General features: G+C 41.2%; 1 protein-coding gene across 9 annotated transcripts in view; it reads right to left on the reverse strand.

Annotated features, from left to right (window-relative positions):
• Positions 1-27,948, reverse strand: part of PCDH15 (protocadherin related 15) — a 642,731-nt gene that overhangs the window by 471,337 nt on the left and 143,446 nt on the right. For all 9 annotated transcript variants that reach the window (XR_004418559.1, XR_004418557.1, XR_004418555.2 and 6 more), the window contains exon 3: positions 7,826-7,903. The gene's annotated coding sequence lies outside the window, so the exon portion shown is untranslated. The remainder of the gene's footprint in view (positions 1-7,825; positions 7,904-27,948) is intronic.

Below are 27,948 nucleotides of genomic sequence, written 5' to 3' on the forward strand. Positions count from 1 at the left end.
TCTGCAGGAGATATTCTGCTAATGGGCCATCCATTGAAATCAGGCAGGGCAGTGTTCTTTATCTTTTCACAACCCATCCTTCCTCCAGCCAGTCATTTTCTGCTAATGGCCATTGAGTCCCACTGTGGGACTGATAAAATTAATGCATCCCACTGGAAGTTGCTCCAGCCAGGGGGAAGAGCCAACATTTCTTACCAAGATAAAAACAGAGGTTTTGGGACACTAAGGGAGCCCCTGTCTCCACTGGATTCCAGAGGAAAACCGGATTTCTCCACATCACCACTGGACCTCCAGAGGGAAACTGCACCTTGTACAGGAGCACTGCTCCAACTGAGCCACATCTGTCACTGCAGGATGATGCAGCCACCATTTAATGGGACTGCTACCAACACCCTGCCTGACGGGGTGTCAGGTTGTACTCTGACTTTGTCAGGGTTTGGGGTTTGTTGTTTGTAGTACTGTATTTCTATTTTAATTTCCCTAGTAAAGAACTGCTATTCCTATTCCCATATCTTTGCCTGAGAGCCCCTTGATTTCAAAATTCTAATAATTTGGAGGGAGGGGGTTTACATTCTCCATTTCAAAGAGAAGCTCCTGCCTTTCTCAGCAGACACCTGTCCTCCAAACTAGGACAATGTGGAAATCTGTATAGCATCAGCAGTCACCCAGACGTACAACAGATCTCCTGGGAGCTGAAGAAATGAACTCAAATCAAACCTGACAAGTTCATGTCATGGTTTCCAGAGTCACAGAGTCATCCAGGCTGGGAGAGACCTTCAAGATCATCAGCTGTTCCCCAGCATTGCCCCTAAAGCACATCCCAAGGGCCACATCCAGAAAACATTTGAACACTTCCAGAGATGGTGACTCCACCAGCTTCCTGGGCAACTTATTCCAGTGCCTGACCAATTTATTCCAGTGCCTGCCTACTCCCTTCCTGTGAGTTTCCCCCTAGTGTCTGATTTGAACCTCCCCTGGTGTCACAATGCTACAGAATTGTTGGGGGTGGGGTGCCTTTCTCCAGTCCTGGCACCACAGACATGGAAATCAGTAAACCTCAAACTGAGGCCATGCAGAAAATTTCACATCAGGAATAGAAAAATTTCTTTTTCTTTTCATCCTTTACAAGAACTGTGACTAAATTAAGTTTTAAGTTAGTCTTCTCTAAGATACCATGGTAGGGAGTCTGAGGGTGTATATGGTCAGTCAATATTCAAACTCTCTTTGCATAATACATTAGGCAAATATATTTAATAACATGAATGTTATATATACATACATACATTTAACCAATAAATCTAGACAAATTTAAAGATTTTTGAATTTCATAACAGACAAAATCTGCATCCAATTTTGAGACAACCCTCAACAGACTGATTCATACTTTGAAAAACTGTTGGTGTAACCTTGAAGGAATCAGAAACATTTATCAGGGACAAGACATACTTTTGAATAGGTTTGATAACACAAACCTGTTGGGTTAAAAAAAGAGATGGAAAAGTGTATCTGCTACTCCATGGCAGCAGTCTGTAGCTGTGTGGGCAGGACTGTTTCTGCAGCAATGCCCCCCAAACCCAAGCAAACTGCACAGCCTGTTCCTCCAGCTGGGGATACAAACACACAAACACAAACACACACACACCCACCCCTCCCTCCCCTCCCCATCACCCCATTTTACAAAGAGAAGGAGCTGTGTCTTCAAAAAGGAGATCTTTATCCATAAGCTCATTTCAAGCATAAATTATTATACTGTGGCATATGAAATATTTGCCAGTATTTACCTCTGACTCACCTGCTATTCTCTGGCAAGGTGGAACACTAGATTAGGATCACAGAATCCGGGAATGGTTTGGAAGGCACCTTAAAAATCTCCTATTCCACCCGCCTGCCATAACCAGGGATGTCACTCTCTACAACAGGTTGCTCAGGGCCCCATCCAACCTGTCCTTGAAGGGAACTCAAGTAAAATTCAGAAATAATTAAGATGTAAAGGGGCCAATAACTCAAGAGGTGGATGCCTCCCTGCATTTAAGGAACATGAAAAAACATTCCAGGATTTCACTATTGATCCCACACCTGGAACTATTTTTGGCTTTAATAAATACATGATTTGTTTTCAGTTGTGAAAACCAAACTCCTCATTAGCAGAGAAGCCCTGCTGAAGAGTCAAAAATCCCTGAGGCTGGAAAAGCCCTCCCAGCCTATGGAGCCCAAGCTGTGCCCAGTGCCCACCTTGTCCCCAGCCCAGAGCACTGAGTGCCACCTCCAGCCCTTCCTTGGACACCTCCAGGGACCTGACCTACCCTACATATTTCTGCCAGCAAGTTTGTCAGTACAGGATAGGGAAACATCCTCTCTTTGCAATTCTCAATGCACAAATGCACCCCCAGTGAGTGCAGAACAGTTCTGCTGCTTCAGCCTGTGCCACAAAGATCTCCTGTGACAACGCAAACACTACAGAACCTGGATTTCAGTTTGTTCCAGAATGCTGTGCAGTAGCATTTATTCTATTTATTCTTTGTTTCATAGTAAAGTGAATACAGGAATATGAGTAATTAATGCAATTTTATCAGAGATGGAAATGGTTCAGAATTAGAGAGTCATTAGAGGCACATCTGGGAGGGGGTTTTGGATAGAAAAAATTCAACAGTTATCTGGTGTATATCCTGCACTTTCCAGATGTGAGCAACTAGGAAAGAACAATTCCACAAGGACGGCATTTCTGAAGGAGGCCTGTTTTATCTGACCAAAGCAGCTCAGGTATGTGCCCTTCTGACCAATGCACCAATTTGAGCCCATGCCTGGCTCCCTCCACAAGGACAAAACTTGATGATAAACAACCCCCTCTGACACCAGTCAGTCCGTGAAGGCACAACAATGCTGCTCCACTCACCAAATAGCAAACAAATGAGCAGTTCCCAGTTTCTATTAACAGTTGTCTCCATGACAAGGCAGCTGGGAATGCTCCATGAACTGTGCCCTCTCACCACCTCTCTGCTGGATTCCTCCTCACCTCAATTCTTCTGGTGATCCTCTTAGAACTGCAACCCACCACTGCCCTTGATCCCACCAGCAACCAGCCCTCAGAGGAAAGTTGTGTTGCTCGAGACACTCAAACCTTCCAGCTGACAGGAATTATCCCCTCGTAGTTAAAGAAACTCATGGGGTCAGCACAGCAGTCCTGAAGCCTCAGCACTTCATGCTGAGCTGAATAAATTTGAATGGTTAACTCTGAGTTAACAAAAAAAAAAATCTCCCAATGCAAATGAAACCAAATAGCCCAAACTCCTGCCTACATACCACACTTCCTTATGTGATCCCAGGTCAGGGACTGGGAAGCACAGGTTCAGCACAAAGACAAAAGTATCCATGACAGAGATGTTGTAAGTGCGTGACATATTTGGCTTTTCGCAACTATTGGGATAAATGCTATGTGTATAATGTTAAAATAGCTTTCCTGTATGGGTCTTTTTTTCTTCTAATAGCAAAAGTTAAACATAAGTTTTTGTAGAAATATTATGCTTAAACTACCCACTTAGTTAAAATAACAACCCGTAAATGTGTAATAAAAACCCTACAGCTAACACAACAATATCAACACTCACCAGCTGCACAAGGCCAGGACCACCACCCAAATAAAAAAGTGATAAGAAAAAAATTAAAACCACAAACCAAAAAACACACATACTCTAAAAAAACCGACTCAAAAAGTAGCCATGCTAAATAGTTCCCAACAATTTTTAACTATACATAAATAACTATAAATATACAACAAATTAATGCATTGTAAAGTGCATTTTAAAAAGCGTTCCCAAAACAACTGTGTGCTCTTGGCAGCTTGCCAAGCACCCAGCCATTTTAACCCTTTACTTTATGTTTGTCTCTTATTGTCTTTTTATTAAACCTTCTAAATTTTACCAAAACAGTAAAACGTGTTTTTCAAAGAAAGGCCACATGATCCAGCTACTCCTGGATCAGCTCCTCATTTTCATTTCACCCTGGGAAACAATGTCAACATGTGTCAAAAATTCGTTTCCACATGCCACAAACAGTCTCTCTCAAATAATGCATCATGATTCAAAAGAAATTCCAGGCAAATTTAATATTCAGAATATTCCATCAACTTATTAATGCAAAAGCTGAAATAAATTCTCAACATTGTAACGGTGTGGTGTTTTGCACCACATAATTAGTGGCTTGTCTGAAGTATTGTACGTCTTCAACCAGAGCCAGGATTAAAAAACACACAAAGGAAATGAATTTTCTCGTGTTCGTGTTTGTTTATTAAATCTTTTCTAAGGTACAGAAAGTTCAGCAACACTTCTAGCCACCAGCGAGCAAAATGATGGAGAATCTAGCTAGTTACAAGGTCTCTTAAAGCCAAACAGTCCAATGGAGAATTAACACCTATATTATTTTTGCTTTTGACGCAATAACCAAACTCCCATGACCCTCAGTACAGTACTAAGTATCCAACCAAAAATTACTGCCTGAAACCATGAAGGAGGAGGAAGAACACCGAAAGGAGACACCACCCAAAATCCTTCATCTTGTCCCACACCTATTACTATATTATAAAAGCCTCAAATTTAAAACCCTTCACCATGTGAAAGCACACACTTCTATTTCACTAGACACCCGTGATTTTAACTTCATCACTCACATTTGGAGCCTTCTCCAAGGCCTCAGGTTGCAAGCAGTGTTCTCCAGGGGATCAGTGCCAGAAAGCACAGAAAACTCAAAAAACCCAGGTTTCTGGGATCCAACACAACATCATGATTTAAGTTTTGTTATGAAAATGAATTGAAAATATGGACTAGCTTTGTGCATTTATTTACCTGCATGTTAAATATATCAGCTCAATGGCAGCCTCCTTTGAACTGGGAAATTGTGATGCAGTGATTTCAACAAAGACTTTAGGGCACAGACTGCAGTTTGCCTGGGCCTCTCCAGATGGTCTGGAATGCAAATACAAGGGAAAAACCTGACAGAAAACAAATATGCCACTATGTTCCTTAAATGTAGTTTCCCCTTAAGTTATTATTACCACACAGAATCTACTAATCATAGAATTACAGAGTCCCAGAATGAATTGAGTTGGAAGATAGTGCCTTGATTTTTTACCTCTTTTTTTTTTTTTCCTTTTTTATCGAGAAAGACTGATCATTTGAGTTTTTATTCCATCAAAACCTGGCATTTTTAAATTTTAATAACATTTTGGGCATAATCGAGGAACTCAATTTTCTGAGGAGGCATAGAAAGATCCCTTCAAGGTCTGGCTGACTTTGGGGTGTCAGCACAGCACCTGGCAGCACCTCCAGTGCATTTTGGACACAGGCAAGCAGAGTATCCATGTCCTGCTGTGTCTGGAGAAGACAAAGCCTCACAGGACACCCAAGAGATAGGAATGTTAATAATTCTCATGCTGAGTTTATTCAGGGCCTTGACTGAAAATATTATTTCATAGCAAACAGATAACCCTAAAGAAATCAGACACCTCAACGACATCATCTTCATGCCACTGCCACCACACCCACACAAGGGTTAAATGATTTTTCAGATCATTCCAGCCCCAAATGAGCTCAAACTTGGCACATACAAGATTAGAGGGGACAAAAAAGGCCACTCTAAATTATGCTCAACGATGACACATTGCAGTTTCAGAAACTCAAGAACATAAATCAATATTAAGTTTCTGAGCTCTCTTGACAAGAAAAACCATCATATAATTACAGAATCAAATGAGAGACATGTCCACGTTGTAACTATTTGTAAGCAAGTTGATATCAGTCATACTTTAGAAACAAATATCTCATTTACAAGCCAATTTGAGCAATATAAGCTGCCAAATTGAGCCTGAAGCCTGAAACCCAAAGTCTGCAGGAAGAAGCCAGTCCTCTAATTTCCTGCATGACTGGAGACACAAAAGTAAGACAAAGTGTCGTTCTATTAAGGCTCAGAAAACATGCTTTTAAAACTCAGGTGGTGTTTAATTCCTTGGCTTCCAGAGTTTTAGAAACAAACTCTTGCTTAAAACAGCTCAGTGCTGAGGCTTAATGGGCTGAAGGCAATTTGTGTTAATGGAGTCCACTCTGGAGTGGAGTGGATTTGCTTCTCTTGGTGCTTTTACCCTGAAACTCTTTCTTCACCTTATTATTGGTAACTGTAGGGATGAGAAATTATCGATCCATTTTAGCTGTCATCTTGTTTAAACTTCAGACTGCTCGTGTGCTCTAGGACTTTTGCTGTTTGTACTGAATTAAATAATTGTTAGAAACTCAAAGGGATCAAACTGTTCCTCCCTTAATTAGGCATTTCATGGCTTGCTAAATTCCTTAACAAAATTGAGTCAGTGTTTTGTGGCTGACAGAGCATTATTTGTGAGGAAAAATCAGAGTGCATTTGAGGCTAAATTGAGAAACAACCAAGCTGAAACCTCCTGATTTCAATAGCAACTGATTATCTTGAACTGATCTTTGAAAGTGGCTACAACATAGAATTTTCAAGTTCCTTGCTCTTGGAAGGGGACAACTGAGTAGCACATCATCATCTTATTTATTTAGATATTTCTCTGAATAAAAAATACGAGAAAACAAGACTGGTCTGCTCATTATTTCCTAACATCTTCTCTGGGAAACAACCCAACATCAAAATATTTTATCATCACACTCCCAGCATCTAAAAATTTGTGCTTGTCTGGCTGTTTGTGGTTCTGTGCTACCATTCTCCTCAGATTTCTGCTGCCTCTAGACACAGCTGTCAGCACAGAATTGTCCTTTTTTGTCTCTAATAACACCATAATGCCCAGGTGCTGAGCCCCAGGACCTGTGAAACAAAGACTTTTCTTTTTTCAAGGTATTACAATTATATAGATTGCATGAACATTTTTTTCAGCATTCATTTTAAAGGTCAAAGTGTTTCATCTGCCCTCCTTTCCTGTACATTAGGACCTCTCATTGCTTTTCATGCTTTTGGCAACTAATTTCAACAATTCTTCATTTTTCCCCCCACTAAATATGGTATAATATGGAATATAAATTCACAGTAGGCTGTATTTACCCATTTAATCCCCAGCTTTAAAGAGAAATATTAAAAAATAAATACACAAACCAAAAAGAAACACCTTCAGGCTCCCGGCTGTGACAGCAGCAGATCAATGTTTGCTGTGCCATCTTGACTTGACTATCTCTTCTATGATCATTTCTCCAATTTATATTCATTACAGAACACCTGCCAGATCTGTTATCCAAATTATTTGGTATCCCTGTTGTATTCCCCGACGTGTGAAACCACTCCTTGTGCAATCAAAGCTCAACTCTGCTTTGAGAATCACCGCATAAAAAAAGATTGATTTTCATCTTGGAAATGTCAGACTTCTGCCTATAATGCTCAGCTACATTTTTCAGGAGCAGTAAAGTTCAAAAAAGAGCCCCAGTCTTGACACATCTCCGACACATCATGATGGATGTGACAGTGCTCCTGCTTTATTGCCAGAAACGTCCTGCTACAGAATGAGGCAATCAATGAACAATAATAAATCTATCCCAGACCCCAGAACTATTTTTTGTACATGCAGAACAGCAGAAATGACACATTAGTTATACCTCTGGAGGTAATAAACCATCACACTTTCTTTACTATTACCCAATTCCAGTTAAACAATTTAATCTTTACCTGTTTTATCTGTTCAACATTTCACCATCAAAACTCCCAATATGCATTTTTGGATTATTAATGTAGTGAATTTAAAAAAAAAAAAAACAAAAACAGAGAGAAGGAAAGAATTGAAGACACATTTTCCAGTTAAAATAAGAAGTTTTCTTACCATTTTTTCTTGTCTCTCTATCAGCCATGAGAACAACTGCTGCTCCAAAGGAATCTGCTGAATTACGTTCCCTTCATCCTGGAACACATTGCTCCTGATTAATAATGACTCCAAAATTTTACCTTGAGTGCACAGCACAAATACATTTCATTTACTTTTTTTTTGAGAAGTCCTGTGTTTGAGACAAATTACAGCAAGTTTGGAAAAGTTAATTTGACATGCGTAAATCAAGGCTTTGCAGAGAAAGGATTGGTTTGATTTATAACTAATGCCTCTGAGTGTATTCTACTACCTATCCTTCAAGTAACAGCCTTGATTTCAGCAAGAGGGAATATACTTCAAAATAAGTATTTTCTGAGGTCATTTGACCACACCACCAACAAAACAAGTTCAGCTGTGCCAAACACGGTGATTTAAAATACATGAGTTCATTTAAAATTTTCATTGCACAGGCTTAATAAATTTGAAAACTGTTGCAGCACTAGATTGATGGTTCCTTGTGCTTGTGTATGATTTCCAAAATATATTCATGGATCACTGTCATAATTCTATTTCTCCCATTATTTTACACATTCATAAGCACATAGACAATATTTAATGTTGTAGTTACTGAGTTTGGATGAGGCAAAGCACACAGAACAAACAGGTATGTGACTAAAGCTCACTAGAACTGAGAATTAGGAGGAATTCCAGGGCCAAAGGACTTCTCTTTATTCATTTGGCTTTTCCTAGGCTGCAGCTTTAAAGGCAGGAACATGCTGACACTCTCCCTCTCTTGCCCCCTGAAGGGCACTGGCTGCATTTATAACCAGGCTGAGGAACAAACAAGAAGCAAAGTTTCTTCTCCTTTTGTACAAACCTAAAATAAATTCATAAATCTGTAAGTCAGGCTCTGCCCCAGAGCAGTGGGGACCTGGCTGTGAGGAAATAGGAAAGGTAGGGAATGAGTTTTGATGACACCAAAATCACTCCTGACACTGCCTGCTGGTGGCCCTTTGCTAGAAGGCAGCTCCTGAGAAATCCCCATGAAATCTTAGAGGCAGAAAATAAGAACAAAAATCAGATTTCAGTATGTCTGTGCTTGGCCACAAAGCAGAGATACAATCTCACCCACCTAAAATAATTATCATTTATTTTTGTATGTGGCCTTGTTATCTCTGAAACCCCCTGGTCAGACACAGCTTCACTCTCCTGGTTGTGGGAGGGGCAGGGAAGAAATGAATTTTCCCAGTCCACACAAGGAAACCACAGCAGGATGATGAGCTGCTCCCCATGGATGATAAAACGTTATCGTGACAATTCCTCTCATCTGTGCATCTCATTGCTATTTCCAGCAAGCACAGTTTGGTTTTTCCAAGTGAAAACAGCAATGCACTTTCTGAGGAAATCAAAATTAACAGAGTAGTGCAGCACTGCTTTGTAGTTGTTTCTGACAATTAAGAAATTAATTTAATATTAGGTGCTGAGGGAGGAGACAGAAAATAACTCAGATGGCTATTTCCCTTCAAGCTGGGTGATTTTTTTTTTTAAATACTTTGTAGGTAACAGTTTATTTAAAAACAAAGCAGTAATTATAAAAAAAAAAAAAAAAATTGATATTTTTTTCCTAGGAGCTAAAATAACATTTGGAACATGCTTTAATTTTTTAATGATAGAAAAATATTTTGCATTAATATAATGAAGCTGCTTATTATACCCGAAGCTATTTTTAAATTTCCCATAACTGGCATAACAGTTCACCTAATCATCTCTAATTTTAATGTAATCCTTTTAATTCCTGATACAGACCTAATTTTTAAACAAATGTTAAATAAATAGCAAGTCCAGAATCAGCACAGCTCTTGCAGCAGTGTGCCATTCTCAACCACATGAAAACACTCTGTAATACAAAATTATTCATTTTCAGTTGCCATTCCAGCTCAAAAATCTATAAAGGCTCACCAGATTAACTTTGAGTAATAACAGACTTGAATACATTGTCTTGATTAGCCAAGATTCTTTAACATCTTTCATGTAATAGTAGCTCAACTCAGATTTTTCAATTTGTTCATTGACATCCTTAATAGAGGAAAATGGAAGGATTTTTTTGGACAAGGAAAGGAGCAGGGTGGTTTCAGGTGAGGCAAGGGCTCTCAGAGATAAGAGAAATTCAAATTCAATCTTCCAGCCCCCTCATGATCTGCTGACCTTCTTTGTGTGTATAAATGAGTGGTAGGAATTTAACTCCAAGCCAAAGGACCGGAACCCAAGTAGATTCTTCAAAATATGATTGCTTGCATTAATAGACACAGCAGAACAGCATTCCCCAAGTTCCAGCTGAGGGATTTGTCTTTGATGTCTCCCTTTAAACATCAGAGGGCTGGGGACCACCCTCTGTTCGTGCCAGAAGCAGGAAGGAAAGGTTGATGCCCACATCCAGTGAAAGCCTTGGGTTGGGACAGCAGAGAGCAGCTCTTCCCTCTAGCATCCAAAATTCCTGAAGCCATTAGCATAACAAGAGAACCAGGCAGAGGGAATGGCCAAACCTCCCCAATTCACTGGCTTTGAAATGCTGCATTCTCAGTCTGCCTGGCAGATTTTATTTTCTATGTACAGAAATTTCACTACTATAAGGAGCACCCTTTTGACTAAAATTTTGATCGAAACCCGGAAGTGCGCCTTATAGTCCGGACCGCCTTATGTATGGACAAAGTTTGGAAATTTGCCAACCCGGACGTGCGAGCTGTGAGCTGAGCCGTGGGTTGAGCTGCGAGAGCCGCACCAGCCGCGAGAGCCGCGCCAGCCGGCGCCGGGGGTGGGCGGGAGTGCCAGCGCCCGCGGCATGGGAAGGGTGCCTGGGGCCGTGTTTAAAGGTTACACCAATCTGGGAAAAATGTTTGCAAATTGAGCACCTGCCAGTAAACCCCGTGATCGTGCGATTCTGTTACTAATTCGTTACTTTGTTGTGCATGGATCCTCGCTGCAAAAAAAAAAAGTCCGCCTTATAGTCCGGTGCGCCTTATATATGGACAAAGTTTGGAAATTTGCTGACACTCGGGAGTGCGTCTTATACTCCGGTGCGCCTTATAGTCATGAAACTACTGTACTGTACTGTGATTTAAAGTTTAGAAATCCCTCAAGTGAATATGAAATGAATGAAAGGATTTTTTTTTTTTTTTTTTTTTGGCAAGTTAGAGAACTTCTGTTTGGAATCACAGAATCCTGGGTTGTCAGGGATCCATGAGGATCTAGTCCCAGTCCTGACGCTGCAATATTGCCCTTTTTAGGGTGATTTTTTTTCTTTAAATAGGTGCAAGAGCAACAGCACAAACATAAGTTTAATCAGCATCCTCCCTCAGCTCCTCTCACTGAATTTTGCTGATTGTGATTCTAAATGCTGCTGAGATTCAACTCCTAAAAATGTGTCATAACAACTCCAGCAGCACTGACACTCTGACCTTCAACTCTAATTAATTTTAACAGACATGGCTTTGTTTAGAAAAACTAAAAAAAAATAAAGACCTACCCTGCTCTTTTCTAAAAAAAATAAAAGGGTAAGAGTAAGAGTCAGCCTACTTGATATACATAATGAGATTCACAACAAAAATAAACTTATTAAAATAACTTCTCCTTATTGTGTTTTAAGAATGGGGATTTGACTATGGGCACAGAAAAACAGACCACAAAAAACCAACCAAAACAAAACCAAAACTCACCAAAACACTGCTACACTAAGGCTATATTAAATAAAAAGTTTCAAACTAAAAGCAAACAAGTTCTAGACAAGTTTCATGTAATTTTCACATTTGTAGTGACTTTTAACTGTGTAATAAAATTAACATTTTTTGCTAAGCCTTTCTGAGACCTCACATGGCAGGGGACCTCAGGATCACCTTTCCTTTGTAAAGTCATTGTAGAGTCACTTCAGTCATGTTTAAAACAAAACTAATCACCCAATTAATTCAATAACACAAATATTGAAACTTTTTTCCTAATGAGATGAGAAATATAGTCTATTCTAGATCACCCACGTATTTACAGCTACAAATAATAATATTAAGTCCTTGTAGGGAATAAAATAGATTCCAAATTAAAATTCATGCTTTATCCAGAATCACTCTGTGTCTCTGTGACTTTACAGAGTTTAACACAGAGATTCTTTTCACTTTTTTTGTAGTGTCTACTTATGTGACTGTGAGAGACTTTAAATCAGTGAAAGACTAAAATCCCACAGACTCCTTTCATTGATCTCAGACTTGTGAGGAACCTGTTGTTCAGAACGGCCCAGGAGAGGTGGAATTGTGAGAGGGGATAAGACAGTGTGGTATTTTATAAAATAAATGTTTTCACTCTCCATGAGATTAGGCAAAAAAAAAACAAAACCCTAACCCTTTTTACATTCTTTAAACACATTTTACATAGCTCTCCCTTCCTCAAGAAAGAGAATCTATCCCTTGGATAGGAGAAGCAAATCTGGGGAGTGCAAGGACAGTGAGTAAAGAGCTCTCTCCGTGAATATCCACCTACTCAGATACGGGATGACCAGCTCCTGAGGCAGTAAATAAAATTCATCCCTTCATAAGCTATGAAACACAGAACACTAAATAATTCAGCTCCAAACACTAATTACAGGATGTTGACAGCAGGAACTGCCAACCCTGAGGATACAGAGATGACCCCAGGATGTGCTGATGTTCCCCCTGACCCTCCTGCAAACTGGAAAATAATCCCCTGCCTTAAACAGAGGGGCTATGATGCATGGTCATGCTGAGGGGGGCTTTAAAAAGAATTCCTAGTGTCCTCAGCTTGAAATGCTTGAGAGCCAAGACAATTTCCCAGAGCACACTATCCACCTGGGGAAACTGTTCCAGTCCCTGCTCTCACAAGGATTAATGCTGTTGCTGCTAGCAAGTAAAAATCACCTGGAATTCCCACCCTTCTTGAGGCAGGGCAGTATCAGAGGAAACCACCAGCTCTGCATTATACACAGCCCACTGCAGGGTCACAAACTGGCACAGTAAATATTCCCAGAATCCCAGAATAGCTGGGGCTGGAAGGGGCCTCTGGAGATCATCCAGTGTAATCCCACTGCCCAGGCAGGGCCACCTGGAGCAGGTGGCACAGAAAGATGTCCAGTTGGGTTTGGGATGTCTCCAGAGAGGGAGACTGTCCCTGTGCATCTGTTCCAGGCTCTACCACCCTCCATGGAAAGTTCTTGCTCACATTGAGGTGGAGCTTGTATCATATGGCCACTGCTCCTCATCCTGTCACTGGCACCCCTGAACAGAGCCTGGCATCCTCCTGTGCCATCCCCTGGAGATGTGTGTGTGGATTGATGGGATTCCCACTCAGCCTTCCCTTTTCCAGACTAACCATGCCCAGCTCCTGCACTCTCCTCATTAGGGAGATGCCCAGACCCCAAATCATCTCTGTGGCCTCTGCTGGATCCCTTCCAGTACTTCCTTGAACTGCAGAGCCTAGAGCTGGACACAACACTCCAGATGTGCCTCAGCTGGGCAGGGAGAGGGGCAGGATCCCTCCCTGACCTGCTGGCCATACTCTTCCTGATGCCTCAGGATCCCACTGGCCCTCCAGGCCACAAGGACACTGTCTGCTTGTGGTCACCTTGTTGAACACTGGGCATTGTTCCTGCCCAGGTTCAGGATGTGCATTTACCTGCATAAACCTCACTTGATTTCTCTCCACCCAGCTCTCCAGCCTCTCAGGGCCCCACTGAAGGGCTCAGCTCAGCCCCCAGGTAGATCCACCAGTGCCCCCAGCTCTGTTCCAGCAGCAGCTCCCATCCCCAGCACTGCCCATGCTGGGGCCTAACCCTATACCAAGCAAGATTCCCTGGCCTGAAATTCTGTGTTTCCTGTGATCTTTCCATCACTTTTGCACCTCACTACAGTACTAGTAGAGCCAGAATGCAGTGAGTATTGTGTTAGTAGGACATGGGTGTAGACAGAGATAACAGTGGTCTCAGAGATCCATATGACAAAAACTCCTTTATTGTTCCTGGAGGGAACATGATGCTCCTTCTAATATAGAGGGTTTCTGTTTTCCAGGAATCTCCTGGATATACACATGTGATTGGTTGGGGTCCTAGAACACCCCTTTCCCTGGCCAATGATACATCTGCACTTAGGGTTCAATGATTTGGCTGGGATTCTTTGTATGTGTTCAAATCCATCCTGTGTGACAAGGAAGGAGTCAGGGATTGATTTTCTGCTATCTTTCCTGGTGTTACCTGTCCGTTTGATAAGGGAATTTCATCACCAGGACAAGGCCTGGTCACAGAGAGTGATGCCCACCTGGAAAGCCCAAGAATCACCTTAGGATAGGGTGAAAAGAGGGATCTATACCCAAAATGTTCTGGAAGGCAGACCCCAAAAGGAAGGTCCCAAAGCTTCCATATTTCCAGTAACTCCCTTTATGTGCTGGTTCCAGCAATGCCATAGAACTGGTCACCACCATCTTCATTTTTTGCTCCTCTGAACAGCTTCCATTTATCTCCCTGTGCTTAGACGTGACACAATCAAAAGATAAACGATGATGTACAGAATGGCCATAAAAAAATAAGTACAGCTGTTACTCTGGTGGACAAAAAAATGTAGCACACATAAGAAATGAGTCCAGCTGCAAGTCTGCATTATCATACCACCTTAAAAATGCTAAAGATCAAGTATTTGGTCTGATTTTTAAAAACATATGCTACTGCAAGCTCAGGTATCTCATCAAGCCTTTCCAAAAGCATCTGATTTCCTTCAGGGCTTTTCATGTCCAGCCCATAGAAAAGATAAATATTCCTTTAAGTGGCAATGATTTCTGAAAGATGAATTTCTAAGTGATTTATGCTTGAGGCACTGTGTATAAAACCTGACAGGAAGCTCTAAACTGATGACTATTCCTGCATTGCTCTTACACTGATTTAAAAGGAAAAAATCACCCTTAAAAGGGCAGTATTTGTTTGAGTTCTGAAAACAGAGTCTCAGTCTTAAAGGATGGCAAGAGCTGAGGAATATCACTGATGTGGTGATAAAAGATTTTTTTTGCAGCCAACAAAATTCCTGGGAAATGTATCCTGACATAAAAATTTTATCAGACTACACGCTCTCCATGGCGAGCAGTACCTCTGGAATCAATATGTTCCATGGTTAACAATCAAAACACGAGAACAATTATTTTGAGGATAAATGAAGGAAGTCAATTTAGCCATCACTGCTAAGAGAGACAATCATGATGCTCAAAGACACATCAATGTCTTTATATATTAATATCACAAGGTAAAATACTAAAAAAAAATGGGAATTGAGGAAATAATTTAGTCTTTCTCTAATATCCCTTTCACAAATCCTAAGAATTTTCTACAACACGGTTTTTTTCAGCATTACTGGCACCTGCAGCCAAAGACAAGTAGGCAAATTAAGCACCTTGCAAAGCCTCAGCCACAGCAGCTTCTCTTCTTCCAGCTAATTAAAGGGTTTTCCTCTGAGCCTGAAGCTGTCTAATCATGGCAGAAGCATTCCCCCATCATTAGGGATGACTTGAATCAATCCTGCAGCAGGATGCAGACTCAATTTTGTATTTGATTTTTAATTATAAGCTCTAGATACCAATTTCCCTAAGTTTTCAACATAAACATTAAAGAAAACCAAACACCACGACTCAGATTTCACAGTCTTTTGTTATTCTTAAGTGGACTAAAATGGAGCAATTTTGCTTTCACAAAAACCAGGCATAATCCAAACGATTACACAGCTAAAAATCCCTACATGTCCAATATTGCTGATCAAAACCAATGGAACAGTCAGGCCTGAGATAAGATCTCTGTATCATTTTGGCAGCTTTATTGTTTTTTAACTCTTGGTAGAAATAGGGCTAAAAATCTTTAAAGAGATCTTTCATTTCCTTTCCATGCCTTACAAGAAACAGAACAAGTATATTGCAGTTTAATATGCTAAATTAGACAACATTTTAAAACACAGTGTTGGCTGATAGCAGCACAAAAAGTAAGATAGTTTCTTAATCATTTTTTCTGGACATTGATTTCTGGAATTATTGGCTACTCCAGGGGAAAAAAAACCCCAGAAAAACAAACAAACAAAAAAATCAAAATGGTTGTAGGGCAGATTCCAGTTTAAAAAATTCTCATTTCTTCTTTGTTGTTTTGAATAAAGGCTAAGAGAGGCTGCTGTGTTTTCTGTACCTTTAATAAACAGAGACAAGGCTGGAGGAGATGAAATAGGCATTTTGTCTGGAATTCCACAGTTCAGCTGTGAAGAATTTCATCTTTTCCTTTTACCTTGGGAGTCCAGCTGAAGAAATGCAAAACGCCCTGTACACAGAGGTATTTTAGTGCAGCTGCACTGTCTCAGCAAACAATAGAGGGCCTGGAGGAGAGCACTGCTAAAAATAATTCCCCAGCTGAGGTCAGGAGGAGAGGACTCATCACAAACCATCCCTGTTGCCCTCATCAGGGCACTTGTACACCTCTGGCAGCAGCTGGTGCCAGCACATCACCAAGCCCAGAGAATTTATGCAAATAATGAGTTACTGAATGATACTGAAATAACAACTGGAAGAAAACTGAATTGGGCACTTGAACAGAAATTGTAGCAGTAGGAGCAGGCTGGGCTTTGTCATTTGCAGCCCAGTTCAAATAGAGAAATAGAAAATATATAACAGAGCTCGTTCCAGCCAAAGAGACAGCAACAATAAAAGTAAGTTCTCAAAACAAGTGTGGGCACTTTCAGTTTTGGTGGAATAAACTCTTTATCAGCTGGGTAAACCTAGGAGGCCAAAACAAATTTCAACATCAGAAAATTCTCAGGCAAATTCTATTTAAGCCATTCACATACACATGAATTGAAAAACATGATTCTGAAACTATGTCAGAAAGTATGGAAAACACAGCAGCTTTCCTGATTCTGTTTCTAGTCCACCTAAGTCCAGAGCAGCTGTAGGTCTGAAATCCTTCCCAGTTTGTTCCAAATCTGCTCTCTCAACATATAAAAGTTAAAATACACATCCTTCCTCCAGGAGGGGTTTGGTACTCTTTTGGTACAGGAGGGGAAAGGCTCATGTTAAGAACAGCTGCCTTTATTATTCAGATAAAGGCAGCTTAGAAGCTGAAGAGCAAGAAAATGAAAAACAAAACCCAGAAAAACCACACCTGAAAAAACAACAGCTGAGAACATTTTAAGACATTTTTCTTGAGGGAAACATATCTGTTAAAAAAGTAGCTTGGAACAGCAATTAACACTCTGAAAATTATTGAAGTGAAAGTGTATTTAAGCAAAAGTCATAAATGTATTGATTTTAATGATAATTAGCAACAGATGTGTAAAGTTTCTACAGACCAAGTTAAAAACAAGACATATAAGATATTGAACTTCTGTCACAGACACTGCTCTGGACTAGGTTGAAACCAAGACGAAAACCCAAGGTTTAATCCACATAAAAATTGAAGTCACATTTATTTAAAAATAAAGGTATTGAAGCAAATTAATAATTTCTACCAGATTAGAATAAGAAATAAGGCTATTTAGGAGTTCTGCAAAACGGGGCCCAGATCCTACAGAAGTTCCATATTCTACAGAAGTTCCAGAGATTCTTTTAGGATGCATTAAAAGTCACCCAGCCCAGCCCTGTGACTACACTTTAGCTCCAACCCAAGGCTGAGACTGCACAAAACAGTACAACCTCTAAAGCCTGGCTCAATAAAACCTGTTTGAGCAAGCATGGTTCAGCATTAAAGACAGACACCAAGGCTTTTTTAGATGAGATGTTAGGAAGGAATTATTCCCTCTGAGGGAAGGTGGGCAGGCCCTGGCACAGGGTGCCCAGAGCAGCTGTGGCTGCCCCTGGATCCCTGGAAGTGTCCAAGGCTATGTTGGAAATGGCTTGGAGAACCATGGGATAGTGGAAAGTGTCCCTGTCCATGGCAGGGGATGAGATGAGATGAGATGAGCTTTCAGTCCCTTCCAACCCAAACCCTTCCATGATTCCATGATAATTTACACCAAGACAGAAGCACCCCAGTTCAACTGACACCTCAAGAGAGCCTGGCAGTAATTCCAGCCCAGGAATGGGCTCCATGTGGAGAATGGAGATTCCCCACAATCCTAGATCCAGGGAGCAGCAGGAGCATCTCTTCAAGCACAGCCAAGAAAAAGCAGCTGTGCTGAGCATGCAGTGCTTGCTGCCTGAACTGCTCCCAGGGATAAACAAGTCCCCAGGGAGTGACCAACATCATCTGCAGAAGCAGCCAAAATGTCAGATGTGAACATTCCTGTAGGATGTCAGGTGTGAACATTCCTGTAGGATGTCAGATGTGAACACTCCCATAGAGTGTTTGAATGGTCATTGTGCCAGGGGAAAGTGGAGAACTTAGTGACATCAGGAGATGATGGAAGTCTGTCATCTTGCTACATCTCAAATACCTGATGAAACCTGGAGAGATGATCATTGTCTAGTGAAAACCTGAACCTGAGGGGCTTTGTCTTGATCCTGAGTTTCATAAGCAGATAACAGGCATTTGGAAAAAGTCTCTTTAGGGCTCTGGAGTGCTTTGTTCCCAGCTGGCAAACACACCAGTAACTCCAGAACAAACCCTGAACCTTCTTAGGCATGACAGCAGAAGCTCAGTCTCACAGACTGTGAAGCAGCTTCAAACATCAAATCATAAAATGCATCACAGACCAGTTGTTCACTGTGGATTCCTTAAATCCATTATTCATCAGTGGAAAACCCCAGAATCAGTCCAGGGGAGAACGTAGAACAGCTTCAGTTGGTTCTGGATCTTCAATTAAATATGATGCTTAATTTTTATAATGCAAAATATTTAATCAGATCTCTGATGCCAAAAATACTTACAGGTGACTCCACACCCAGAGCAGGACACGCCAAGTGTGTGATTTTACAGTTTCATGCTTCACTTCCCCAAGCTGCTTACATTTCAAAATGCTTTTTTAATCCTCAGTTTTGCTGCTGCTTTTTGCCGAGTCCATTTGCCTGGCTTCAGGTAGAGCCAGAGGCCTGCTGAGATCCCGGGGAGCAACGTGAGGTCTTATCTCCAGCACCACCTCTTGTCTGGGCTGTGTACTTGAAATTAATCTTTTTGGAGTGCAGAGGAGGTGAAGAGAAGGAATTAGCGGGGGGAGAAACGCCTTGAGAGTTCAACAAAACAAGGCAGGATGCGCTTAACTTCTTAAATCTGACAACACCAAGGCATAGAGATGAGATTGTTGCTCTCTTCACACACCAACTGTGCAAGGGCAAACACAAACTAAGCTCAGAAAAATGAAGGCTGTGGGCACAGGATAAATATGTGTAAAAGAGCCACGGGCAGTTTGAGGCAGGATGTTGAGAGCAGCCTCGCTGCAGGGGACACAGGAGCAAAATGAGCTGCTCCATCTCAGAGCATCCTGATTAATGTGCAGCAGGATTAACCAGCACAGATTGCTGCAAAGGCAGGTGCCTGGTGCCTCTCCAGCCTAAATGCCTTGTGTTAGAGGAGAATCTGCAGTGAAAAACCATCAAAGGTTTGGTACAGTGCATCTGGGCTGGCCAGATACCAACACACACACACTGCAGAATGGTGAATTACCTGAATGGCCCTAGGATGAAGAAGGGCAGGGTTAGATGGGATATTGGGAAGGAATTCTTCTCTCTGAGGGAGGGCGGGGAGGCCCTGGCACAGGGTGCCCAGAGCAGCTGTGGCTGCCCCTGGATCCCTGGCAGTGTCCAAGCCCAGGCTGGACAGGTCTTGGAGCAGCCTGGGATAGTGGAAGGTGTCCCTGCCCATAGCACTGGGTGGAATGAGATGAGCTTTAAGGTCTCTCCAACCCAAACCATTCTGGGATTCTGTGATATTAAAGACTTCTAATCAGTCAGAGAAGTGGCTGCTTTGGATTCCCACTCAATCCTTTGGATTTGATGATTATATGCACTTTCAGCAAGACAACCTGTTCGGATTTCCCCTCTTCCTGCAGTCATGCTGGGTTATTCCTATCATTCATGGTCAAACTCTCAAACTTGGATATTCCTAGAAGAGAGAGGTATCAAATGGCAGAAAAAAGAGGCTTTGCTCTTTGCACTCCTTCACTAAGAACTGCAGCTGAAGGCATTTCTGAGCTGTACTTACACGGGTGAGGAAATGCAAAGCATTTCACGATGGAGAAAGCACAGGGAGTTGGGCTTGAGAAATTCCTGTGTGACACAGCTCAAGTCTGACAACAAAGGCACAAACACAGGGAAGAGTTAGTGCTGTAAATCCACAGAAAACACACACACTGTGGCAGGGAAGGATAGAGAAGGACAAAAAAAGAGAGCATTTTTGCTAAATGGAGTATTCAACTATTTATTGGCTCCAAGAAAACCTCTGTGTCAAAAAGAAGGGATCACAAAGAGCTCACTTTGTACAAAGTATAAGTTTAAAACCACATCAGTGACAGAAAATGACTCCACAGTATTGAATTGCCATGGAGGGATTCACACTGCCCAGCCAAGCTAAACCAAACACAGAACCTGCCCAATTGATTGAGAATGGTAAAGGATGAATAAAAAGGAATCCTGGAGACACTGGTTAGGGTCAGAGAGGAAAGTAGAAAACCCCAACCAAATGCTGCAGTGCAAAAATAAAGATGGAAAAAAAAAGATGTCTGATCTAATAGTATTTATAAAAAATGAACAAAAACCACCCATACTTTTAGGACAAGCACTTTTATAAAGGATTTGTCCAGGTATTGCTGCAATTTCAGGATTTTCCTTTTGCAGCATCTCTGTCCCCCTCTCACCACCTCATTTTCAGTCCTTTCTTTTTTCTATGCAGCTGATTATTTTTATTTGATTAGATTGGACAGGATATAAATTCCTTTCCCACTGACTAGCTGCTTGGGCTCTCCTAAAGCTCATGTAGCCCTTTAGGAACTGCTAGGGGTGCTTTACTAATGACTCATTTAGTCTGCAAAATCCAGCCATGTCTAAATGAAGCTTTGGTGGAGATGAAGCTCAGTCAGGATTAGTCAAAACACAGAGCCAGAAAACCTTCTGTACCTCCTAATTTACATCAAGTCAGCAGTGCCAATGTGTTTGTTTGGCTTTTAATTGTCACAGTGCTGAGCAATCCTTCCTTTCCCTTTTGTTTAGGGCATGGGACCAGGGTTATGGAAATTACCCTGCTTTATTGCATGATTTATTCAAAGTGAAGAGCTCTATGAGGATACAGCTCAAGGAAAAAAGGAAATAAAAAGTAAAAAAGTGTTGACTCAGCTCCTGACTTACAGTTATTCCACCAGATTTTTGGAAACACAACAGGAGGAGGCAGCATTTTTTTCCCAACCCTCCAAGGAAGTTGTGGAAGCAGTTAATTAACATAACACCTCTTTCTGTGGTGCCAAAGTTTCCAGACATGCACTGACAGACCCTCAGCAGCAGAAACCACCATCAGTGCAGAGTACAAAATTTGGGGTACAGACCTTGACATCTGTGAATATTCCAGAGAGCAAAAGCAGAGAAAAAAAGCTCACTCAAGGCAGCTGCAGCCCCAAAATCCCAGTGCCATTCCAAAGAAACAGAAGTATGGTGTCTCCAGGGAATGTTGTACCAAAAAAAATGAAAGAGAGTCAAATAAAAGCATAAATTTTCTGTGCGTCTTTTAAGGTTTGGTTTTCAAAAATTTGTTTCTTGGCTTTTTGGCTTATGTTTTGCTTCTAAAGAATAAATTTAACTTCAAATTAGGAAAAAATGTCATAATAAATGCAAATACTCTGCAAGCAGAATCCAGTAACAAAAGTGAAGGATGTTTTGCTGTGTTTTTTAACCTATTAAGATCTAATTTATGAATTTTACTGTATTAAAATAATTACCACAGAGATAGATTGGTTTGATATATTGTTGCTGGAAGCTGTTTTAATTTTCTTGCTAACAAGTGCAGTCCTTAAATTTCACAACTCAACTTTTATTTTTAGCTCTGAATTGAAAAAATTTTCTAGTGTGATATTGAATGTGAGGAAGAAAAAGCTGGGAGAAACAACTATGGAAGAAGTGTCTGCATTAAGAAAAGAAGCACTACCAGAAATTACTGTGTGAGGAGGGGTTGGAGATTTTGTGGTAATTATAACATATATTATAGGATATAATAAATCCTTTGTCACGTATTTTACCTAGAACCAAAGTGACAGGTGAAACCAGACCCCTCTAGAGGGCCCAGACCTCCCCACATATGGATGAAAAGAGGTTTGTTGTATGCAGGGGTAGCTGTAGAGCACGACAGAGAAGTTCCACCTTGCTAAGGGATGTGTCATTAGACACAGGTACTAATGGGAGATTAAAGGAAAAATTCAGGCTAGGGAACAAATGAATGTTTTTATTATCCTTCCTGTAGAGTGTGAAAAACGTAACATAAAACCTTAAAATTTCTGCTTCAGGAAACAGCCTCTGTATGCCAGCTTGCTTATTCCTTTGTAACCTCTCCAAAATTATGGTGAATAAAACAGAGAGTCCAATGGAACTGATATAGGGGTGCGATATTTTAGGCCAAATCGAAAAGAAACTGTGGGAGAGACACAGATAAATGCTCTCTGGGCAAGAAGTGACCAAGAAACATGTTGTGAAACCTTGTGATAAGGTAAGGCTACCAGGTGATGTGATGTCATGGAGAATGTGTAACCAATGTGTTATCAAAAACAGAACCCTGTATAAGTGCCATACAAGTAAAACCCTATAGAAACACCTTGTGTACTAAATAAAATTGGCTTCTGATCCAAACTTGGCATGTGTCCATCTCTCCAATCACTGATACAAAATCATGTTTAATGCCACCATGGAGGTGCTGAGGGATATTAAATCTAGAAATACTTCAGCTTCAACTTAAATACAGCTCTGGTACTAGATTCCTCTTTCCTCTGCATCATCCCAAAGTACCCCACTATAGCTAGAACTGGAGAAACTATTCCCCGAAACAGCATGAGAATTTAAATATAAACTGTACTGTGAACCTATATAATTTAAGGATTAGCTCTATATTAATTCTTTATGCAATAGTGCAATTTCTTTAAAAACAAAAAACAAACAAAAAAAAAAAACCCAACAAAAAAAACAGGAAAAAAAAAACAGGGAAAAAACCCCCCAAAAGCCCTAAACAACAACAACAACAACAACAACAACAACAGCAGAGTTCAATTCCTAAAGCAAATTTCCAGGCTTCCCATGGCACAGCTTGGCAAGGGCAGAAGGCAGATGCAGAAATCTGGAATTAATTTTCCTGTCAGATGTTTCTGGCGCTTTCCTGGTCTCACCACTGACCTTGTGGGGCAATTTTATTGCTCCCTGTCCTGGCAGTTGTGGGGGGGTCAGAGTGGGAGGCTGATGGAGAATCAGTTTTATCCTCTGGAATTCTTCCTTCCCATCATGAAATGCTTTTATGTACAACAAAAATACACTGATATTTTTCTACATTTTCTCCAGTACAATGAGACATACAATAATTATATAAATGTAGAATAAAACTCTGATGGCTTCCATTTTATATACACATACAACTGCTAAGGCAAGCACATGTTGCATTACTAAACAATCCATGTAAAATAGCTTGGGATATGAAATACCCAAACTTCTGGTGGTTTTTTTGAGGATTAAAATCTGTTCTCCCATTCTCATAATGTCTCATTTGTTAGCAGCTCTACATGATATTTACAGCCTCCTGCAGCAGGAAAAGGTTCAGATGAAACCCTGTTTCTGAAGTGTGGATTGCATGTTCTAGAATTTCAATACTATAATTGACTCCCTGAGATTTCTCGCCTTGGAATTTGGAATACACTCCAAGCAGATTGCTTGAACCTTTACTTTCACAGATGTTCATTTTGGTCCAGAGGATTGTAAAATATTCAGTCTTAAAGAAGTTCATCAAATAGCCTCTGCAAATTTGGATCATTTTTAGTTAAAAACAAACAAAATTATCTCCAGCTTGGGCACAATCCTGCTCAACAGCAGAGACAACACAGAATTTTACTAACTCAAGGATGGAAAGAAAGGGAATTATTTTGTTTCTTACAGTCCAAGCACCAACATCATTCTGAGATGCCAAAAGACTTCCAGGCTCCACTTAAAGAGGCTCAGTGTTGAAACTTGCCACACAGGTTTAGCCCAGACCCTTTCCTGCCAATCACACACCCTCCTTGTCTTTGTCCCCTTTCCTGCCTCCTCAGTCCCACAGCACTGCCCTGCTCAAGGCTGCTCAAAGCAAGGCTTCAACCATCATTTTGCCATAAATACCCAATTCTTGAACACAACAGGCTGGCATTCCCCAGTGCTCTCTCCAAATGTGCCCTTGACAGGTGATGGAAAACTACATCGAGGTGAAGAAAGCTCATGTAGAGCATCATGGAATGGTTTGGTTGGAGGGACCTTAAAGCCCATGCATTCCCACCCCCTGCTGTGGGCAGGGACACCTTCCACTGTCCCAGGCTGCTCCAAGCTCCATCCAGCCTGGCCTTGGGCACTGCCAGGGATCCAGGGGCACCCACAGCTGCTCTGGGCACCCTGTGCCAGGGCCTGCCCACCCTCACAAGGAAAAGTTTCTTCCAGTGAATTTGCAGCAATGACTCCAGAATTAAGTACAGTAATTTCACGACTATAAGGCGCACCGGATTATAAGGCGCACTTCCGGGTGCCAGCGAATTTCCGAACTTTGTCCATATATAAGGTGCACTGGACTCTAAGGCACACTTTTTTTTTGCAGTGAGGATCTGCAGCCAGCTTCCCCCGGGCTCCTGTGGCTCGCACTTCCGGGCTGGTAAATTTCACAACTTTGTCCATATGTAAGGCACACCGGCGTATAAGGCGCACTTCCGGGTTCGGATCAAAATTTCAGTCAAAAAGGTGCGCCTTATACGTGTGAAATTACTGTAATTTGTTTTCCTGCAGCTTGGAAATCAAGGGAATTAAGTGACTTGTTTGCAAAAGCTCACCTGAGCTCCTGTCACCTGAAACAAACAGTGAAGAAATGTCAACTTCTGACAGCAGCTCCCAAAAATGAGAGACTCCAGGATTTGGCTCAGGCAATGAGGTAGAAAGTCTCTCCATTCCAATGGAACTTATGGAGCAGCAGTGAGGACAACTGCCGTTAACACAGGCAAAGTGCACGCAGCTCTGGGACTCCAGAAAACACAGAATGTTTCAGCTCTTTAGGTAAAGTGGTGGCAAAAATCCTCTCTTTTCCCATAGTGCTAAAGTGTAAATTTCTTCTCCAATTTCCTATTGCTCAGGTCGTTCAGGGTGCAGCTCCACCTGGGTCACCTGACATTTACTGAGGGAAGCAAAAGACATTTGATGTACAATTAACGCATCGAAACCCTCGGTTTCCGGCATTCCCAGGAGATTGATTATGTGCTTTATTTAGAGAGCTCCTATTTAAATTCTGAGCAGTTTCCGATTCTCGTATTTGAGAGCACTAATGATTCATCCTTTCATCCCATTTGGCTTCTAAGCAGACACAAGTACAAAAATTATGTAAGAATTAAAATGACCTGCAGTATTAATTCATGAACAGCAAAAGGCGGGGAAGAGATTGAAGTTCTCACAGTGTGGTTCATTCTGGAAAACAGCAGCAGCTCCAGCAATAAAGTTTGTTTTAAAGTTTAGCTCTGTGAAAGTTGTTCCTCACTCATTACAGAAAGGTGTTTTATGGAAGTGCTGTCACAGAACATAAAACCCAGGCATTTTTTCATTGTGTATTTATGACACTAAGGCCAGTGTTTTACACCTCTTGCACATTCAAAGGTAATACTCTATATTTTAACTTTCCAGTTAAAATAACCTTGCAAACACTTCAAAGAAGTACTTCTACAGTGCTTTTATGAGTTAGAAAAAGACAAAATAAGCAGAGGGCAGACTGCCATGAGCTCCCTGTTCTGGAATACATTAAGCTCTCCTGCCACAGCACCTGCAGCTGTCCCAGGAATCAGGTTTAGAAAGTGGATTTACACTGACATTATCCTGCCATCTAACTGGGTGGTCCCACTACAGAATATGTACCAGGTACCCCACATCAACACTCATTGCCTTTCTTTGTGACACTTGGACTTGAAAGATTTATTTTTTAAAAGAGAAAGTCTCTCTTCAATCTCTGCTCTGCCTCAGTATTTGAATAAAAAGATGCCAGCAGAATAAATGCTGGTATAAAATTAGTGATTGTTATAAACAACTATGTAGTAACAGGCTTCTGCTTTAATTTATTCACTTTTATTATAAATTGCAGTTGCTTGTCAATAATTATTATAAGCTTTAACTTGTTTTGAGAATAGTAAAATTTGTAATTGCTTTTAGGCAGTGGCGGCGGGGGGGCGGGTAGTATATATGAAGAGCAGAATACCATCAAAGGAAAAGCACCAAACCTAACGTGGCATCAGAAGACCATGAGAAGACCACCCTAGACATGATGGATGTGACAGACCCTCAGACACTACAGCTGTGGACACCTGAGATGCTGTAGCATTCTGAGGCAGAGCTGTGGTAAACAGACTCCGAAAATCTGCAAAGTCATTTGAGGAAGTAGTGAAACTGTACCAGTATAAAAGATTGCTACCTAAAGAAGTAGGGGTACCTCAGCATTGCCATGCACCCAGAGTGTGCTACAACTTCTGCTTTAGGATTTTGTCCTTTATTATCACTTATTAAACTCTTAAAATTTTAGAGGAGTGTGCTTCATTTCTTACAGTGATGTAATGCAAAAATTGCAAAAGCAACAAGTTCACAAAAAGATTGTCCCTTCTTATTCAAATCAGCAGCTTACAAATTTCCATCTCAGTGATGCCTGGAGAAAAGGAGGCTCAGGGGGAACCTTCTGGCTCTGCACAACTCCCTGCCAGGAGGGGACAGCCAGGGGGGGTCGGGCTGTGCTGCCAGGGAACAGGGACAGGACAAGGGGAAACGGCCTCAAGCTGTGCCAGGGGAGGCTCAGCTTGGACCTCAGGAAAGAGTTCTCCACTCAGCAGGTTGTAAAGCACTGGGAGGGGCTGTTCAGGGCAGGGGTGGAGTCCCCATCCCTGGAAGTGTTCCAAAAATGTGTGGACATGGCATTTGAGGATACTGTTAGTGGGAAACAGATTGGTGCTGGTTGTGGTTGGACTTGGTCTTGAAGGTCTTTTCCAACCTCAGCGATTCTGTGATTCCACAACTGCACATTCCAAGCATGTTTCCTCCAGGTTTATTTCTGTTACTTAACAGTCCACCTAATCCAAAAACTATGGAAAATTCCATCCCTATTCTGTCACAGATGATTTTTGGAATTCTGACCTTGAAAACAAAATCTACAACCCAAAGGTTTGGGCCCTCACCCACCCCTTCCCAGCACTGAGCCATTTCTGAGTCAGAAAAGCCCAGTGCACTTAAGCCCTGCCCCTCCCTGTCCCAATGAACATCACAAAGAACCTCAAGGACAGAGTTTCAGGCATTTGAACTGAGAGTTCTCTGATTTATTTTATTCCAGTATTTTAAAACCAGATCCTTTTAATACCACTACAAAAACCAAGTGGACAGTATGTGTTTATACTAATATTAATGCAAATATGTGTCATTAATTCATAACCAATGGTGAACTCTAAGAGAATGAGGAATGAAGAGTTGGCTAGAAATTAATTTTAGAAGGAAACACATAAAATGCTTGCTTTATATCCGTAGAAAAACCCTTTTACTATAACTACACCTCTTTATAAAGTACTTCCTGCAGTGGTTGAATCCTTCCCACAAAGCACTTTTGAATCAAAGTAAACTGAAAATAAAATTATCTGAGGTGTAATAATTTTGGGCCTCAGAAACAGCAACTTCTCTGATGTCCTCAGACAGTTATCTTGCCATACACACTTCATATTTTCCAATAAGTCAGAGAAAAGTACTGTGCTTAGGAGAGAAAGAAGAAAGGAGAAAGGAATAAAGAGAAAGGAAAAAAGAAAGAGAAAGAGAAAGAGAAAGAGAAAGAGAAAGAGAAAGAGAAAGAGAAAGAGAAAGAGTCTCCCCAGCTTATTTACCCCAGGAATTTTCAATTAGTGACATCATCTGAAGGTAACCATGCTTGTAAAAAGCTAAAAGAAATGCAGGCAAGAAAAAGACTCCAAAATACAAAGGGTACTTCGTACACAGCC

The sequence above is a fragment of the Catharus ustulatus genome, chromosome 8 (assembly GCF_009819885.2).
Source record: "Catharus ustulatus isolate bCatUst1 chromosome 8, bCatUst1.pri.v2, whole genome shotgun sequence".
Classification (NCBI taxonomy): domain Eukaryota; kingdom Metazoa; phylum Chordata; class Aves; order Passeriformes; family Turdidae; genus Catharus; species Catharus ustulatus.